The sequence below is a fragment of the Drosophila serrata genome, unplaced genomic scaffold, assembly GCF_035046125.1.
Source record: "Drosophila serrata isolate PLE 108 unplaced genomic scaffold, ASM3504612v1 contig_291, whole genome shotgun sequence".
Lineage (NCBI taxonomy): Eukaryota > Metazoa > Arthropoda > Insecta > Diptera > Drosophilidae > Drosophila > Drosophila serrata.
Window position 1 is genome coordinate 227,194 of NW_028257189.1, and position 18,016 is coordinate 245,209.

Here is an 18,016-nt window from a genome sequence, read left to right on the forward strand (position 1 = left end):
CCTATTACACAAGATTTATGAAAAGAGGCACTCCTCACGGGAGAGTTCTGTTCCCGCTGCTGTGGCTGATAAACATGGATGACATACACTCCTACTGACTTCAGGATCATTCCCCGAAATCATCAGCGAACTGATGACAAGGGCACTCACCAAACTCAATGCATGGGCAAAAGCGTGTGGATTGGGCATCAACTCAGGTAAAACGGAGCTTATGCTCTTCACAAGACGAACAATGATTCCCAACTTCAATAAATCTCAGATAGAAGACATAGAACTTGGACTATCGATACAAGCTAAGTAACTGAAGGTGATACCAAATGCAAAGCTGTCATGGAAACAAAACATCAACGAAAGAGTCAAAAAAGCTAGCATTGCTTTTTACTCCTGTAGGAAGATGTTCGGAAAAAACTGGGGCATCCACCCCAAGCTAATAATTTGTCTCTACACAGCGGTTGTAAGACCCATACTTATTTATGGAACACTAGTGTGGTGGCCAGCATTAACTAAGGCCTACAACATCCAGAAACTGACAAGGATTCAGAGATTGGCATGCGCAGGTGCAACGGGTGAACTAAGATCATATCCCGTGGCTGCGCTTAATGTCATCCAAATATTATTCTAATAGGACATTTCATCAGGAATACAGCAGACTTAAGTGCGATACGACTGAACGCAATCCAGAGATGGAAGAACTACCACACCGTGCACAGTAAGATCCTTAACGAGCCAGATGATGTATCGCTCTGCACCGACGGCTCAAGGAAGAGGTGCGGTGTAGGGGCCGGAATCTTCGCCGAAAGCGGAGGTCTTTGTAATACGTAGAGCAGTCGAACTCCAAATAAATCGAGACCATCGGGACACCAAGGTAAGGATCTATTCAGAAAGCCATCCATCAAAAAAGCATCGCAAAAGCAAGAACATAAACAGTAGTGGCCAAATGCAAAGAGAGAAATGCAAAGTAGACTATCAGAGGACAACAGGGTTTAAATAGCTTGGGTACCCGGACACAACGACATCCCTGGAAACGGGAAAGCTGACGAGCTGGCCAGGGGACGGTCAGAGGAAAGCTCCAATACAACAGACACACTAGTCCCTCTGAACTCAGTCCAAACGGAAATTCATTACCACTTTAAAGTAATAGCCAGCCAGAAAGAAGATCGAAGCTATGCTGGCCTAACAACAACGGTAGACGAACTGGGGAGCTGATCTCCAAGATTAAAAAAGACATTATCAGATGGATAATGGCAACCATCACAAGCCCGCACATCTGCAAGATGCGCTACCCTATAATACGCACTGCAGAAGTTGCAAGGTATCGGGAGAGCAGGAGACACCAGGGCACTGCCTAGCGCTTAACCACTTTGGACCTCACCAGCTCGGGTCACTAGGGATTGTAGGGAGACAGTCAGTGACTGCATTCTAGCGTACCTGATTGAAACGGGGCGGTACTGAAGATGAGGCGGAGCTCAGCTCTAACTACAGAACTACAAATTAGTCAAAAAGTGATAGAGACAGCGATAGTAAAGAATTTCATCAGGCAAAAAGGCAGATACACACATGGGCGAGTGTGATGGAAGCAGCGAGGGACGACGGCGAAACCGAGTGGCGGTGACCAATTGGTAATGCATTGGATCAGGATCAGAAGTTCAAGAAGCAGCATATTCAGTGGGAAAAGCAGAAGGAAGACAATAACAGACAAGACACTGGAGTTATGGCGTTAACGGAGCACGCAGATAAGAACGTATTGGCCAAGGTTGTAGACGAAATCACCAAATCATGTTGCTAAGGGCTGGAGGAGGAAGATCAAAAGCAGATCAAACTAGATAGGATCAGGAGGTGGACGAGCAGAGGAGAATACGAGAAAGGTGCAGAGCGGAAGCAGCAGGACATCGTTGGCCAGAAGCAGGGCACGTGGTTTTGGAATCAGGAAAATAGTATTCCTATTGGAGGCATTGCTGAGTCACATGTTGGAAAAAGAAGGAGACGGACGCTACAGAGGTGTTGGTCCTTGTGGAAATCAGTATTTTGACTCCTCTGCTTGACCGTTTTGGCATATGTGGCCGTGAACATACCTCGTTCAATGCTGACCTCTGCCTCCCTATCTAGTGCCAGTGATGCTGACAGATCTTTGGGCTGTGCTGGAAGCCTGAAATAATTCAATAGCCTCAGCATTGAGCATTGAGACCCTTTCAGTGTCATGTGACATGAGGATCTTAGTCAACAGTGGTCAATTTTCTTTTCTTCTTCTTAATTTTGTTTTTTATAATAGGGGCGGTTTGGAATTGTGCGTTAGTGCTCGATATGGTTCAAATAATTATGGATTGCCTTCATACTACGTATTCGTCTTGTATGTCCGTAAAATCTGGAATTGACTTTACTGCGTGTAACAGTATGTCGCAGTTTTTTGCAATTGTGTTTTGCATTTGCCCTTCACACGGGGTGCGACGGGGCGTGCCATCTTCACACTTCACACTGTTGCTATCTGCCCTTAAACCGAGATAATTTATTACAATGCAATCAAAACTGAAACTTATTAGGTGTATTCAAGCTATGCGTGGCCGGCAAGGCGGCCGCTCGTCAGGCCAAAGTGCTGACATTAGCAAAAAGAGCACAACTCACCATACCGGGAACCAATGGAATACAGGCATTGCCCCTAAAGGTGTTTATGCTGAATTAGCATTTAAATCACTAGGTTGATTCAATAAGCACTTAAAACTTATTGTGGACCGAAAAATAAATGTTGACTTGTAAGCAAACCTATCGTCGGAATGACCATCATTATATTAATGTGATAGCCATAGATAGTCTAGTTCTTTATAAATTGCACAACTCTGAGGTAGTTCAACTGCCGAATCACCAACAAAATAGATCTGATCTTTGTTAATTGGTGATTACAAAGCCTCGAGGTGAGTTTGCCATTGAATCTGAATGTTTGGAAGCAACTTCACAATTCTCGACTGTTCTCGATTTGTGTTTAAATTTTGCATAAACCCTGGGGTTTCAATTTAAATTTTCTATCTTTTCTTTAAAAACTTCCCGTTCACTTCGCGTGTGCATGCAGCTGTTCTTATTTATGTATTTAATTGAGTTTATTTATAAATTTTTTACCCGTTGTCTGTGCCGTCACGACACCTGCAATTGTTTTTATACACCCAAGTTGACTCACTCCCCCGCTCTCTCAATCTTACTGTGTCGCTTATCTTATCTTATCTTATCTTATTCTGTGCCCGAATGTGCCCCCGGAGATATCGCTTTTGTCCCTTGGTGGGACCCCCCAATGACCCCTTAAAGCACCTAACTATAAATGTACCCACCCAGGTTGTTAGCCCAAGACTACCGGTCGACAATGGCAGGATAGATAACCGTCTGCCTAGCCAAAAGTTAAAATAGCTGTTCCACGTATGGGACATATATTTGTTTCGCGGTTCTATGTTCTATGTTCACAGAAACCTGGCTAAGGCCAGAGATTCTGAGCTTCGTAGTTTTTACAGATGTATCTGAATTCAAATTAGACTTGTTCCCACGTCGTGCCCAAATCGAACTTTATTTTCAGTCCTTGCTTAAATGAAAGTTCTTTTCTTTTATATCTTCAGGTGGCAAAGCACGGTGGTTGAGCTTGTTTGGGAGCCGGGATCAAAAAGCTTTTAGCTTCCTTACGAAAATTTCCCCAAAATTGTATAAAATAGTTTTAAATATAGTCTCAAACTTTTTTGTTAAAGTATTATTTCATTAATATAATATTTTAAAAGGAAAAAGCGTGGTTTTTATTCGCTCACAATTATTAATCCGTTAGATTAGATTATAACGTAAAAATTACATGACAATAAAAAAAAAACATAAAAAGATACGAAAACACAAAGTAAGTAATAAAAACAGATTAAATTAAATTGAATTTTTCGATTAGTTCAAGTGCTGACGCTGATAAAACTGAGCATTCTTTGGCCAGTAATATAGGTATCTGAGCTCAGAAGTAATCTGTGCATCTGTATTTGTGTCAATCCGAAAGTCTTCTGGGTGTGCTGCCTTTTAAAAATTTTGATGTCCTTGTTTTTAGACTCTGCAGCTTCTTTTGATAGTTCTCCGGCACAACTGCATAATTTATGACATCTGGAGCATGAACCCAAATCTTGTGTACGGATGGTGAAAGAAAGTACCATACAATACAATACAATTTAATCAGCTTTCTGGCAGTATCAAGTGCATATTCTCCAAATTTTGCCGCACTGATTTTGTAACCTGATGCCAAACATTGCAGAAATATTGAACAGCCGATTATAAGGTCTTCATCAATACCGGTTATTTTAAGCTGCTGATTTCGGCGTTTGAAGAAACGTTCTGGTCATATTGCCATCATTTGACGTGCCACTTTCTCCATAATAAGTCCTATTCGTACGCAAAAATTATTCTGAATTTGGGATTTGTCGAAAATAATTGTTTTTCTTCAGGAGTATTAATCCTCCAGCTCTTTAGAACGACTATGAACGATACGTGTAAAAAGTATAAAAAAAACGAATATAAGAGTGTAATGGAAATAATTCAAACTCAAAGCGTGATTCATGAACCTTCTTTTTGAACCTTCTTTTTAACTTAGGGCACTACAAATTTTCCCATTAACCATAGTCAACTTAAAGCTGTGTTTAATTTGAATTTCTTTACCGGACATGGCGGACATGGCGAAGTATTAAACACTTCAATCTTAGCTTTGATATACTTTTCATTATCTTCAGCTAATTAAGCCGTTTCTTTTGCAAACTGCAATCTTAACGGTCTGCAGGATCGTGTAGATGAAGGTCGCGGACTCTCCCAAATTATTTTGTTAATTTTTTTGATCATTCTCTATGGCTTTAAGATGAAATAGCAAATAGGAAGCAAAAAAAAAAAAACTGGAATCGCTTTAATTCTTATTGCAGACTTTCTGTTTGTATTCTGAATGTCCTGTGTTGCTGTCAGATCCCCATTTTCCAATTAAAAAAAGGTTATCAGAGCAATCATTTCCAACGTTTTCTAGAAAATCATACTGCAGTTTTATAATCTGCCTTTTAGTGTGGTCAACCAAGCTCTGTAGATCGACTTCAGCTGTTGATTCACTTACAGCGATTCTGCTAAGGTTAATTATTTAGCCACTAACAGATATCCATAGCTTGGGAAAAGGGCACTGGAGGTTTTTGAGTTCACATAGCTTCTAAAAAGAAAATATTGATGCTTGCTCAAGTTTACCTCTATGAGAAGCAATAGGACTTCATCAATGTTAGCTTTTCTACACATTTTATTTGGTTGAAATTTGCATAATCGTAAGTTATGAGCTGCAGATTCATTAGTTGTTGAATGCTCAGCAATTCTTCGTCTCTTAGACCTGTTTGATGACTCACTAAAGACTACTTTCGGACGTCCACGTTTACCAGTTTTGATTATTTCATCAGTTTTATTGGGAGTGCGTTATATTAAATATGTTTCTTGTTCGTTAAGCCTATTAGATTGGAATTCAAGAAATTATGTCTTTTTGCGTTTTGTATCCAAAACAAAGTAATTTTTTTCCAAATGTATCCAATACATTTTGTTATCACGCTCATCTCGGACACGTAGCCAATGTTTTCAACATTACTGTTTACATGTTCGATGGCCTTCCGTAATTTTCTGCATTGGTGCCGATTGCTGTACACCAATAATTGAATATGTACAAACGAGTGAAGACACATTGAGAAGAGTTATCTACCAAATTATTTGAAAGCAATAACGCTAAACAAATTAAAATTTGAACCTAATAACAACATAAAACACGAAAGTCGAACACAAAGACACACCTCAATGCAAAACCGCTGGTTTGACCTTAAAGAAAAATAGATATGCACACATCTGTAATTACCTGTTTTAACTTTTCTTATACCTGAAAATATTAAAAAATACACTGAATAAAAATGAACCTGGGAATTTGGGGGATCGCAGTTAAAACTTTAAATAAACATAAAAAGACGAATACAAAAGATACTTAAAATAAAATATATTATAGGATTATTTTCATTATAACTACAAAACAAGTTAGCTTTTATTTATATAGAAACTTTAAAATAACATCTTTAACTACAAAATAGATTTTAAATAATTAGAATTGGGCAAGTTAAATTAGTTGATTGAACACTTTAAAGGTCGCTATTGTTGTGAAATATTTACGATGCCTGCAGCTGCGCTTTGCAAATGAACACGTGTACACAGCTTCAATTCTAGTCTTAGAAAGTCCTGTAAAATATCCTGAAAAACCCGGTTTACTATTAAGAAGCGATTTGTTTATTTTTTTTTGCAAATTTTTGCTGCTATGATTTTTTAAATTTTGTCCTATGGCCGCAACCACTGTGCAAAGGTATTTCTGGCTGTGTGCTTTGGTATTGTCTCAACGTCCTGGCCTATCCCATTCTGAAATTGTTAACCATATATTTAGAAACCTACAATTTTCCCCTTATTTCGATGGAATCGTTTATTATTCTTCTCAAACAAAAAGGTAGCAAATCGGATGCTAATAATTATAGAGGAATCTTTTAGTTTATAACTATCTCAACCACTCAAAAACTTTTCGAAAATGTATTAACTCCCCATTTGCAACATAGTTTTATTAAGCGTAGATCAACAACAACAAAACTTTCGGATCTCTCTTCCTATATTATAGAGGGTTTCTATAATAATTTTCAGCCACATGTTATCTATAATGATCATATCAGTATTTAACTAATACTAATCAGTAAATCATTTGACTCTGTTAAACATTCCCTTCTTGTTAGGAAACTCGATTGAATGTGATTCCCAGTTGATATTTTTAGTTGGATCTCAAGTAATCTGAATGGCAGGACGCAAAAGATCCTCTTTAAGAATAATTTATCCAATGTTCTAAGGGTTACATCTGACGTCCCGCAAGAAAGCCATTTGGGACCTTTATTGTTTACATTGTTTATAAATGACCTGCCCAAAGTTCTGACTAACCCCAGAGTACTTATGTACGCTGACGACGTCAATCTTTGCATGCAATATAAGGACGTCCCCTGCCAGTCTGTTTTACAAACAGATCTTAATAATTTTCTAACATGGTGCCGTGTAAATTTATTAAACTTAAATGGCTCGAAATGCAACGTAATGACATTCTCTCGTGTCGTTCCTAAGCTTGCTACTTACACGCTGAACAGCTGCTCTTTGGAAAGAGTTAATTCTGTTGATGATTTGGGCGTCCGCTTGGACACAAAACCTGACTGGTGAATATGGTGAATAGAGCCAGGGGTGTGCTTAGATTTATTAAAATGTGATCGAGGGAATTCAATGACCCCTATGTTACTAAATCCTTATATACCTCTTTAGTTCGTCCTTGGAGCACTCGGTTAGGTTAGGTTGAGTTAAGTTGAACCGGACGACCCTCCTAGGCCAGTTTGGCCCTTATTTGTCCGGATGTTGTTCTCCACATGGACCTGGAGAATCTTACGCGGTATTGAAATCCTTAAGGATCGCGGTAGTTTTTGCGAAGGCAAGTAGTTCTCCTGGCGACCTCTTGAAGGCATCTGCTAGTGATGCCAGTACTGGGGGACCCAGGTGCTTTACTCTTGCCTGCGTTAGGGCTGGGTACTTACAAATGAGACGCTCCAAGATTTCCAAGATTTGCAAGTTCGTCTGCGGTTTCGTTTCCATCTATGCCCTGGTGGCTGGGAACCCAATAGATCTGGACTGTCGTTGTCGTGCATAGGTTATCTAATGCGTCCCTGCTTGCCAGTACATTTTTGGAACTGACCGCTGACGATTGCATGAATTTTATCGCCGCCCGACTGTCTACAAACAGGTTTACCGCCTCACATTGGCGGGCTATTTCCTGCGCAAGCTCTGCCGCCTGATGGCAAAGACCTCCCCCTGGAATATGCTGCATTGGTTTGGTAGCTTATACGACTCGGGGTCTGTACAGTATATGCCCGCTCCAACTCCTCCTTCCATCTAAGAGTCGTCAGTAGTAGTATATATTGAGGTATCGAGCATGATCCTGAGCCGTTTTCCATTCTTCAATGTTCTTAAATGTTGATATTTTCACATCAGGGCAAGTTCTAGGCGTCATGTAGTCAAATACACTGTTCATGGTTCGACCAATTGAGCTGTGCCCGTATCCTTTTGTCGACAGGCTTCCTAGCGCTACTAGGAGCTGTGTGGCCTTTCCCGCGGTCAGTTGCGCGTAGATGTCTATGGGATCAATTAAAATTATAGTCTCTAGAGCTTTTGTGGGGGTTGACCTCAGCGCCCCAGATATGCAGAGCAGTGCCTGACGCTGGGTTTTCTCCATAAGCATTTTGTAGGTCCTCTTTTACATGGCTTGCCACCACACTAAGACCCCGTATAGCAAAGTCAGACGAACCACCGATATGTAGACCCATTGGATCAGAGCGGGTGAGAGGACCCATGTGCGGCTGAGCATCTTCTTAAATGCATATAGCGCAATGGTGGCCAATTTCACTCTCTCTAGTACATTGGGTTTCCATGCCAGCTTGCTGTCTATTACAATGTTAAGGTATTTGACTTGTGTTTTCGGGGTCAGCCTGGTTGTTTTTATTATTGGGGGGATCCATGGCGCTTTCTGAAGAGACTCTGAAGCTTCTTTAGATACTTCTCCGGCACAACTGCATAATTTATGACATCTGGAACATAAACCAAAATCTTGTGTAAGGATGGTAAGAGATAGTACCATACAATACAATACATACAATCAGCCAAGCCGTTTTCACGACAACGACAACGAAAAACGGTTTCATTTGTATATATATAGACTAGGAAACCTGGTGAACTTCGTTTCACCTCCAGATGGCTTCGTTTTCTGTAACATTTCATTTGGTCATTGAAGGAACAATTTTTTTATTTTTTATTTGAAAAGTAATGAATCCAGTTTAACTTTTCCATTTGCGTAGCACAATCCCACCGTTTCTCCTTTGAACTTGAATTCATATCAATCATCTTTCCAAGTGAACGGACGTGTTTTTTTCTTGCGCTTTCGTTTTGTGTTAAAGTTTGAAAATAACCACCGGGGTTAACTTAAATTTTCTATTTTGTGTTAATAACTTCCCGTTACCTCCGCGTGTGCATGCAGCTATTCTAATTTGTGTATATAATTGGGTTTATTTCCCAATTTAGTTGTGCTGCTGGTGCTAGCTTTTGCATATTTTGCATTTCCTTTATGTGCCTTCTTCGTTTTGCTTTTGTACAGTACAGCTTAGACAGTACAGTGTTAAGTCCTTATAATGCCTGTAAATATTGTCTGTTTCGCCCAAACCAGCAAGAAGGCTGTTTCTGCAGGTGACCTTACAATCGGCTGCTGGCTGTGCGACAAAGTCATGCACGCCAAGTGCATTGGTGTTGCAGCTCAGACGGTGTACGATGTAAAAAAAAAAACATCGGCCTGCGTTACTGTTGTGAGGCCTATCGCGATGTAGAAAGGGAAATGATGTCTTTCATGCGGCAAACAAAAACGGTTTTAATTTTATTTTAACTAGTTTTCGTACAACTCTTGATATGTTCTTGGCGCTGGACACCCAATTTAATATCCTTACGCTATTAAATGAGTCTCCAAGGCGCAAAAAAAAACTGCTATTGGTGGGCAGCATGTTGACGGACCCCAACTACCTGCAACGGGCTCTCAGCAGCAGCCTCCCTCAGCACAGCCCTAGACCTCAGCATTAATTCCAAGAGTGCCGAGATCGAGCGCTAGAAAAGATTCGGTACCCGAATGTCCAACGGGAGGGCCCGTACCGCCGATGATTTCTCTTTTGTCCCCTAGCGGGGTTGCAAATATTGAACCCTCATAGTCCCGTGTATAATTATATATCTAACCAGGGTGTTAGGCTCGGAATACCTGCGGACAATGGCATGGCAGCTGTTCCACCGACAAGACACATTTTTGTCTCGCGGCTCTCCCCTGATCAAACATCGGAAGATGTTCTCGCCCTTATACAAGGCAAAACCAGAGCCGAAAAAATTAAGATAAAGGTGGAAAAGTTCAAATTTTCTTACGCAAGGGACATTTCATCTTTCAAAATAAATGTCCCTAAAGAGCTCTTTAACACTATTTGCTCTCCCAACTTCTGGCCAGAGTACATAGTTGTTAAGGAATTCGAGGCGAAGAAAAAGAAAAAGCGGCCTGTAGGAATAACTCTTCCCAGGCCTGAAATTACCACTGCACCTTCTACGTCTTCCAATCCCGACCCAAAAAACTAACCTACTCCTTAGGTATTTCCTATCAGAATGCAAGAGGCTTACGTAGTAAGCTTTCTAACTTGTATTCTGATAGCCTTTCGTTTGCATCTCAGGTTATTGTGCTCACAGAAACCTGGTTAAAGCCGGAGATTCTGAGCTCCGAAGTTTTTCCAGCTGCGTTCACAGTATATCGGCTAGATCGCCCTATCGGATGCGGGGGTGGAGTTCTTATAGCGGTGGACTCCTCACTCACGTCAGAATTATTAACCTTCGAGGAATGCAACGATGTTGAATTCCTCTGTGTGAAGCTATCTATCAAAGGTAGCTCAATTTTTATTACCTGTTCCTACATACCTCCACTGTCGGAACTTCCTATTTATTGGAATCACCTTTCCGCTATTCAGATGGTTTCCAGTAGACTTTTGGATAGAGACCAGTTGGTAGTTCTAGGAGATTTTAATATCCCTGGTGCTATTTGGTGCTCAAATAATTCCACCAATACTCTCCATACACCTACACAACATGACTTTATCGCTGGCTTGTTTGACATTTCGCTGTCTCAAGTCAACCATGTTCGAAATTCCTTACAGCGCTTGCTCGATCTTTGCTTCGTCTCTGATCCTGCGAGAGTCAGTTTAGCAAGGGTGGCGCCTCTGACGCAGCCCGAAGATCCTTATCATCCAACTTTCGATGTGACTCTTGATATTGGGTGTGACGTACAGAATATTTTATTATTATATTATTATTTCTGACCGTCCAGCCAATAAATTCCTACGTTTTCGCAAAACGGACTTTGAACGGCTGAATAATTTTATAAACGAGTTCAATTGGTCCGATCTATACATGTGCACTGAAATGGCAGTTGCAGTTTATATTTTTTACAGTGCCAGGAATTCATTTTTTACTGAATGTGTTCCGTTATATTATCCGCCAAGCTCTAATAAACAGCCGTGGTTTACTAAAGAGTTGAGCCGACTCTAAAATAAAAAATCTAGATTGTATGCTAAATTTAAATTCACCGGTTCTCAATCTGCCCTTTCATCTTATTTATCAGCTCGGTCAAACTTTACCGTGCTGAACGCGCAGTGTTATAAAAACTATTTAACTCGTTGTAGGGTCCAGTTCTCACAGGACCCAAACAGTTTTATAATTTTGTTAACATTGAACAAAAGCTTAAAACAAATCCTTCCTCGCTTTCATTTGAAAATACTTCCGCAAATAATGATCAGACAATAGCCGATCTACAGCAACTTATGCAAACTCTTCGAATTTACACCAGACTTATTCCTACGACATACCCAAATCAAACTTAATTTTCTGTCCTAGCCTAAACGAAAGTTCTCTCCTTTTAGGTCTTCATCGTGTGAAGCCAGTTTATTCGCCAGGTCCCGACGGAATTCCTGGCTGTGTGCTCAGGAATTGTGCCGACGCCCTGTGCTATCTCCTTCTGAAATTGTTTACCTTGTCCTTAGAAACCTCACACTTTCCCATTATTTAGAAGAAATCGTTTATTATTCCTCTTCAGAAAAAAGGTAGCAAATTGGATGCCAGGAATTATAGAGGAATCTCTAAGTTGTCGGCCATCCCTAAACTTTTGAAAACAATTTCACCCCTCACTTACAGCACCTTTGTAGATCAGTTATTTCTCCATGTCAACATGGTTTTATTAAGCGAAGATCAACAATAACAAATCTTTTGGAGCTCTCTACCTATATTATTAAGGACTTCCATAATAATATTCAGACAGATGTAATCTATACTGATTTCAGTAAAGCATTTGACTCGGTTAACCATTCTCTCCTCGTTAGAAAACTCGATTCAATGGGTTTTCCAAGTGATCTTCTTAATTGGATCTCAAGTAATCTGAATGGCAGGACGCAAAAGATCCTCTTTAAGAATAATTTATCCAATGTTCTAAGAGTTACACCTGGCGTCCCGCAAGGAAGCCATTTGGGACCCTTATTGTTTACATTGTTTATAAATGAACTGCCCAAAATCTTGACTAACTCCAGAGTGCTTATATAAGCTGACGTCGTCAAGCTGTGCATTCAATATAAGGACGTCGCCTGCCAGTCTGATTTACAAACAGATCTCAATAATTTTTAAACTAGGTGCCGTGTAAACTTATTAAACTTAAATGGCTCGAAATGCAAGGTAATGACATTCTCTCGTGTCGTTCCTAAGCTTGCTACTTACACGGTGAACTGCTGCTCTTTGGAAATAATTAATTCTGTTGAGATGGACCCAAAACTTGACTTTATTGTTCATATTTCGCCTATGGTGAATAGAGCCAGGGGTGTGCTTGGATTTATTAAACGGTGGTCGAAGGAATTCAATGACCCCTATGTTACTAAATCCTTATATACATCCTTAGTTCGTCCTATCCTAGGATATGGATGCTGCGTTTGGAGCCCTCAGTACGGCGTCCATAGTAAACGCATTGAGTCGGTTCAAAAGAACTTTTTACTTTTCGCTCTACGCGGTTGTTCGGAGCAGACCGCTGGCGCCTAATTGTGCGCGCATGGGTGTATGGCTGCACGTGCTGCGCTCTTAGCTTTTCTCTTTCCTTATCTATTTCTCTCTCTCTTCTTCTTCTGTCGCCTTATCTTACGCTAAGCTACATTGTAAGCGTCTTTATATATGTTAAACTCAAGCATTCGATCGGTAGTTGCAGCTCCGACCAGAGAACAAACGAAAATAAAATACGGCATATAATCGACCTATTCGTGCGTTCGTAGTTATTGCTCAAGGGTGGCAAATTGGTTGTCTTCCCCATAAACATTTTGGTGACCCCGACGTAATTTTTTGGCTCGGAGCCTGCAACCCGGTGTTCGTTGTTTAATATCGTTTAAACAAATCGCTTTGTTTCGCTGTCGCTTACTGGCATTCGGTCATAAGCACACAAGCAAACTCACACACATACCTTGTACATAACAAGCTGAGTACATATAGCCGGTCGCTGATATTCGGTTACATCGCGCTGTTAAACAAAAGCTGTGTTGTGCCAAACATTGTATGCAAAGGTGGCTCGCGCTTAAGCGTAGTAATTGGCGCCTATTGAACATATATATACCTATGCATATATAGCATAGACACGAGTGTGCCACAACTCCGCTGTTTCGAGGCAGACAATTACAACAACATTGTCGAGGTTCCGTTGCATCTCGGTGACGCTGATTAGCCTCTAAATTAGCGCGGTGAAAAACTAAACGGGTTCCTAAATACCGAAGCGGTCAGACATTTTCCCTTTATTAATTCTTTTCGCGTGAGAAAATAAAGATGTCTAACACGGAAAACTCGTTTCATCATAAAAATGAGCCGCCAAGTGATGTGGACTTCTACCGAGCCAAGGCCCAATCCCTTTTGCGGAAATTGAGCTCAATGAATTATTATATAAATCCAGAGACTGTAGATCAGTTTGATGAAGCTGATTTACTGGCGGGAATGGAGTGGATTAATTCCTTAAACCTGTCCTTTGCTTCCGCACAGACTTCGCTGGAAAATTGGACTTTTCGGAGATAGCAAGCGACCATCGGATCGAATTCTTCACGGCGTTCATGGATGTGAAGGCGAAGATAAATCGAGGTTTAGCGGCGCTTCGCAAATCGCAATTGCCGGCTGCAACAGCTGCAAATTCAACATCCATAGACATTACTAACCATCCGGATCTTTCTTTCCGATCTAGGAAGCTTCGGTTGCCAATTCTGGAGATAGCTCGGTTTCATGGTTCCTATACTGATTGGCCGGATTTTATTGCGACGTTCACCACGGTCATTGGAAATGATGAAGAACTTAGTGATATTGAAAAATTACAATATCTAAGGTCAAGTTTAGGCGGTGTGGCTCTAGAGACCATAGGATCGCTTGAGCCTTCGAATGCCAATTATAGGAAGGCTTTGGACTTACTCAAAAATCGATTTGATAATAAAGTTTTACATTTTCAGGCACACGTCCCGGCAATATTTGGGTCAAAGGGTGTCGAGAAGGCATCAGCCAAGGGTCTTCGGGAGTTAAGCAATTGCATGAATTCGCATCTGCGAGCAATCCGTACCCTTGCCACTACGCAGCCAATCTAGGTTGGATTGCTGATTCACATCGGCGCACGAAAGCTCTATCAGAGGACGCGCGAAAAATGGGAAGAGGATTTTTCCATCAACCATTTATCTACTTGGGATTCTATGGTGTCGTTCTTGGAGTGGAGGTGTAGGATGATGGAAAATATGGATCAAGCCTTGGTAACGCATACACCAAGCCAGCAGGTGCGAAAAGCCCTGCATAGGTATAGCTTCATTGCTTCAGGTGGTAGCTCAAATCTTGCAATGTACGTTTTGTGATGCGAGGGATAATTATTTTCCAAAATGCCCTCGATTTGAGTCCTCATATTTGATTTAGACAAGCAAAGAAGTTGCACCTGTGCCTCAATTGCTTGCGCAAGGGGCATAGTTTGCAGCATTGCAAGTCAACGCACTGCAAATATTGTCAATTGAAGCACCACTCATTGTTGCATTTCAATCTGTACCATCTACCGCCTCATCTCTATCATCCGATCCACTTCTCAACTCTCAGCCATCAACATCTTCATCAGCATTAGCATCATTTTCGCGTTCATCGAACCCTCCACCAAAACCCACAAATATTCTGCCCATTGGTTACGTGTTGCTTCCAACCGCTATTATATATTTGAAAAACAAGGCTGCAGAATTTATACCTTGCCGAGCAATCTTAGACTCGGCGTCTCAGCTAAACTTTATAACTTCTCGCCTAGCAAACCAACTAAATTTGAATTATCGAAAGTCGAATACGCTAGACTCTAGGATTGGTGAATCCTCTTTGAATTCTGATAAGGCAGTCGACATTCTAGCGCAACCCCGGGATGCAAGCTTTCGTGCCTCATTTTCCGCGGTTGTGACTGATATTATCACTGCGTATCAGCATTATTTCGATATAAACGCAGTATCATGGAAAAATCCGGAAAATATATCGATCACTTCAATCGATCAGATCGAATAGATCTTATAATTGGTGCTGCCCTCTTTTTTGAAATAATGGCTACGGGACAAATTCATTTGGATAGCGCGTTGCCAACTCTTCAGAACACCAAACTTGGTTGGATCGTGTCTGGATGGCTGCCGAGTGCGTCTACTCCTCAGTCCGTCTTAGCTGCCGTCGTCAACGATCCTACTCCTCATTCTGATGATGACACACTTGCTGCCGTAGTAAAGCCAGCTGCATTCTTGGCTACAAGAGCAATGCAACACCTCTCTAACGACAGGAGATATTCGCATGCAGGATCACAAGCATTGCTGACCACATTGCGGAAAAGTTATTGGCCAATTGGAGGCCGCAAATGCGTATCAAGCCGTTCTGCCCGACGATGCCGATATAGTTGGAACAGTACCTCTTCCAACGGGGGGAGTATGTTCGAAGCAGACCGCTAGCGCCTAATTGTGCGCGCATGGGTATATGGCTGCACCTGCTGCGCTCTTAGCTTTTCTCTTTCCTTCTCTATTTCTCTCTCTCTTCTTCTTCTGTCGCCTTATCTTAAGCTAAGCTACATTGTAAGCGTTTTGATATATGTTAAACTCAAGCATTCGATCGGTAGTTGCAGCTCCGACCAGAGAACAAACGAAAATAAAATACGTGCGTTCGTAGTTATTGCTCAAGGGTGGCAAATTGGTTGTCTTCCCCATAAACAGCGGTTTAAATTGGGATGCAAACCAAAGATTACCTTCCTACTCCTATTAATAAACTTGCCGTCCTAAGCCAATCGTAAAACGATGCTAGGGATAGCCTTGATTTTTGAGTCAGCTTAATTTCCACGTACCATATAGAACTACCAGATCGTATATCCCTTCAGTGTTGCACCACTGTAGAACCTCCTTTGAACTGCATGAACCTTTTAGAGTATTATGTGCAAATTATAATGATTTGTACACACTAATCTCTAAAAATATTTAATACTAACACACTTAGTAAACATGCAAGCTAACAACCTGGCAGCACCCCGGTAGTTAATTTCCTCGTATTCTGTGCTATATTTTCCATCGCGCCTACTAACACCTAACCCAAGCAGGCACGTGCCTGGTGTCATACGGGCCACTTGAATGTACTGACCGTAGTGCATCAACGTCCAAGAAAATATCGGCATGTAGTCGTCATTTTTCCAATATCTAAATTTTCATTATCACTGCAGTTTTCCGTTGGATCATATTGGAATGCCAATCGATTGTATGATTCCAATGATCTTCGTAACCTCTTGCGTTTTCTCTTTTTATATTTTGTCATTCTTCGTTTAAGTACTGTGAATATACTTGTTGATGATGTTGTTCGTTCGCACGTCGTCCTATTGGACTATATACTAACCTCAAATGAACGATCCACTTGAAGTGGTAAGCGAACTTACCGTGACTAACAATCACTTATTAGCAACTAAAAAACTTCTTAGTCTTTGAAACAAAACGAATTTTATCAAAAACTTAATAAAATTATTGTTAGCGCGGTGGATGTGTTGTCACAGATTACAACAGTTTTTTTGTTATCGATATGGAGTCACAGATTACCGATTACAGATCACGTTGACATTCGTTACGCGCGTTTTTATACCCTTGCAGGGTATTATAATTTCAGTCAGAAGTTTGCAACGCAGTGAAGGAGGCACCTCCGACTATATAAAGTATATATATTCTTGATCAGGATCAACAGCCGAGTCGATCTAGCCATGTCCGTCTGTCCATCTGTCCGTCTGTCCGTTTCTACGCAAACTAGTCTCTCAGTTTTGAAGCTATCTGAATGAAACTTTGTAGTTAGCCTTCTATATACTCTCACTCGTATATATGTCGGAACGGGCCGGATCGGACGACTATATCATATAGCTGCCATAGGAATGATCGGAAAATTTTTACAAAAAATTTTTTAACTTTTTCAGTTTTCAATAGAATTGGATCAAATTTAAGATATAGCCATTTTACTATAGTCTACAATTTTGTGTAAAATTTTATGAAAATCGGACTAATATATCATATAGCTCCCATAGGAACGATCGAGAAATTAATACAATTAAATTTATAACTTTTTCAATTTTCAGCTGATTTTCATCAAATTTAAGGTATAGCTATTTTATATTATTATTATTATTTTATGAAAATCGGACGACTATAACTTATAGGTGCCATACAAACGATCGTTTAATGTAGAGGAAAAATGCAAATCTGTGTATGTAAAACTGCAAATATAATATGTATAGGTGAATGAAATGAAAGCAGCTATTACTTCATTGTTTTTTAAAACAAATATATATAATTTATATTGTATGGATTCCTATTCATAGAAGTTCTATCTGCAAGGGTATATAAACTTCGGCGTGCCGAAGTTAGCTTTCTTTCTTGTTATATGCTAAATTAAATGTATATTTTTCAATCTTTCTGAGAAATTTTTTTAATATTTGTTTCTGTAAGAAGCTTGTGCAGAGTATTAGAAAACAAAAAGAAATACAAATCAGCCAAATCCGTCAATCCGTTTTCATGTTATGTGGTGACATATATTTTTATTTATTAATTTATCCTATTTTCACATTCTTAATTTAAAATCGATATTCCCATCTTCTAATTTTATAATATATATAATCTATATATATAAAAATGCTCTGTTCGTGTCTACATCCTTCATAGACATCCGTTTAAGCCCAAATTTTTACACAACATGCGTTGAGGTTCCAGCTCGGTTATTGTCTACTTTTGATGTTGATAGCTTATCTGCGGTTGCGAATATATCAATTTTTTTAGCGTTTCCCCGTGCCCCTACTGCTGCGCCCTCTACA

General features: G+C 40.3%; 1 protein-coding gene and 1 pseudogene across 1 annotated transcript in view; both read left to right on the forward strand.

Moving 5' to 3' along the window:
• The window catches only part of LOC110184526 (ankyrin repeat and FYVE domain-containing protein 1-like), a 189,089-nt gene that overhangs the window by 162,316 nt on the left and 8,757 nt on the right, over nt 1–18,016 (forward strand). The window lies entirely within an intron of this gene.
• LOC147643135 (uncharacterized) lies at nt 13,480–14,534 on the forward strand (annotated as a pseudogene).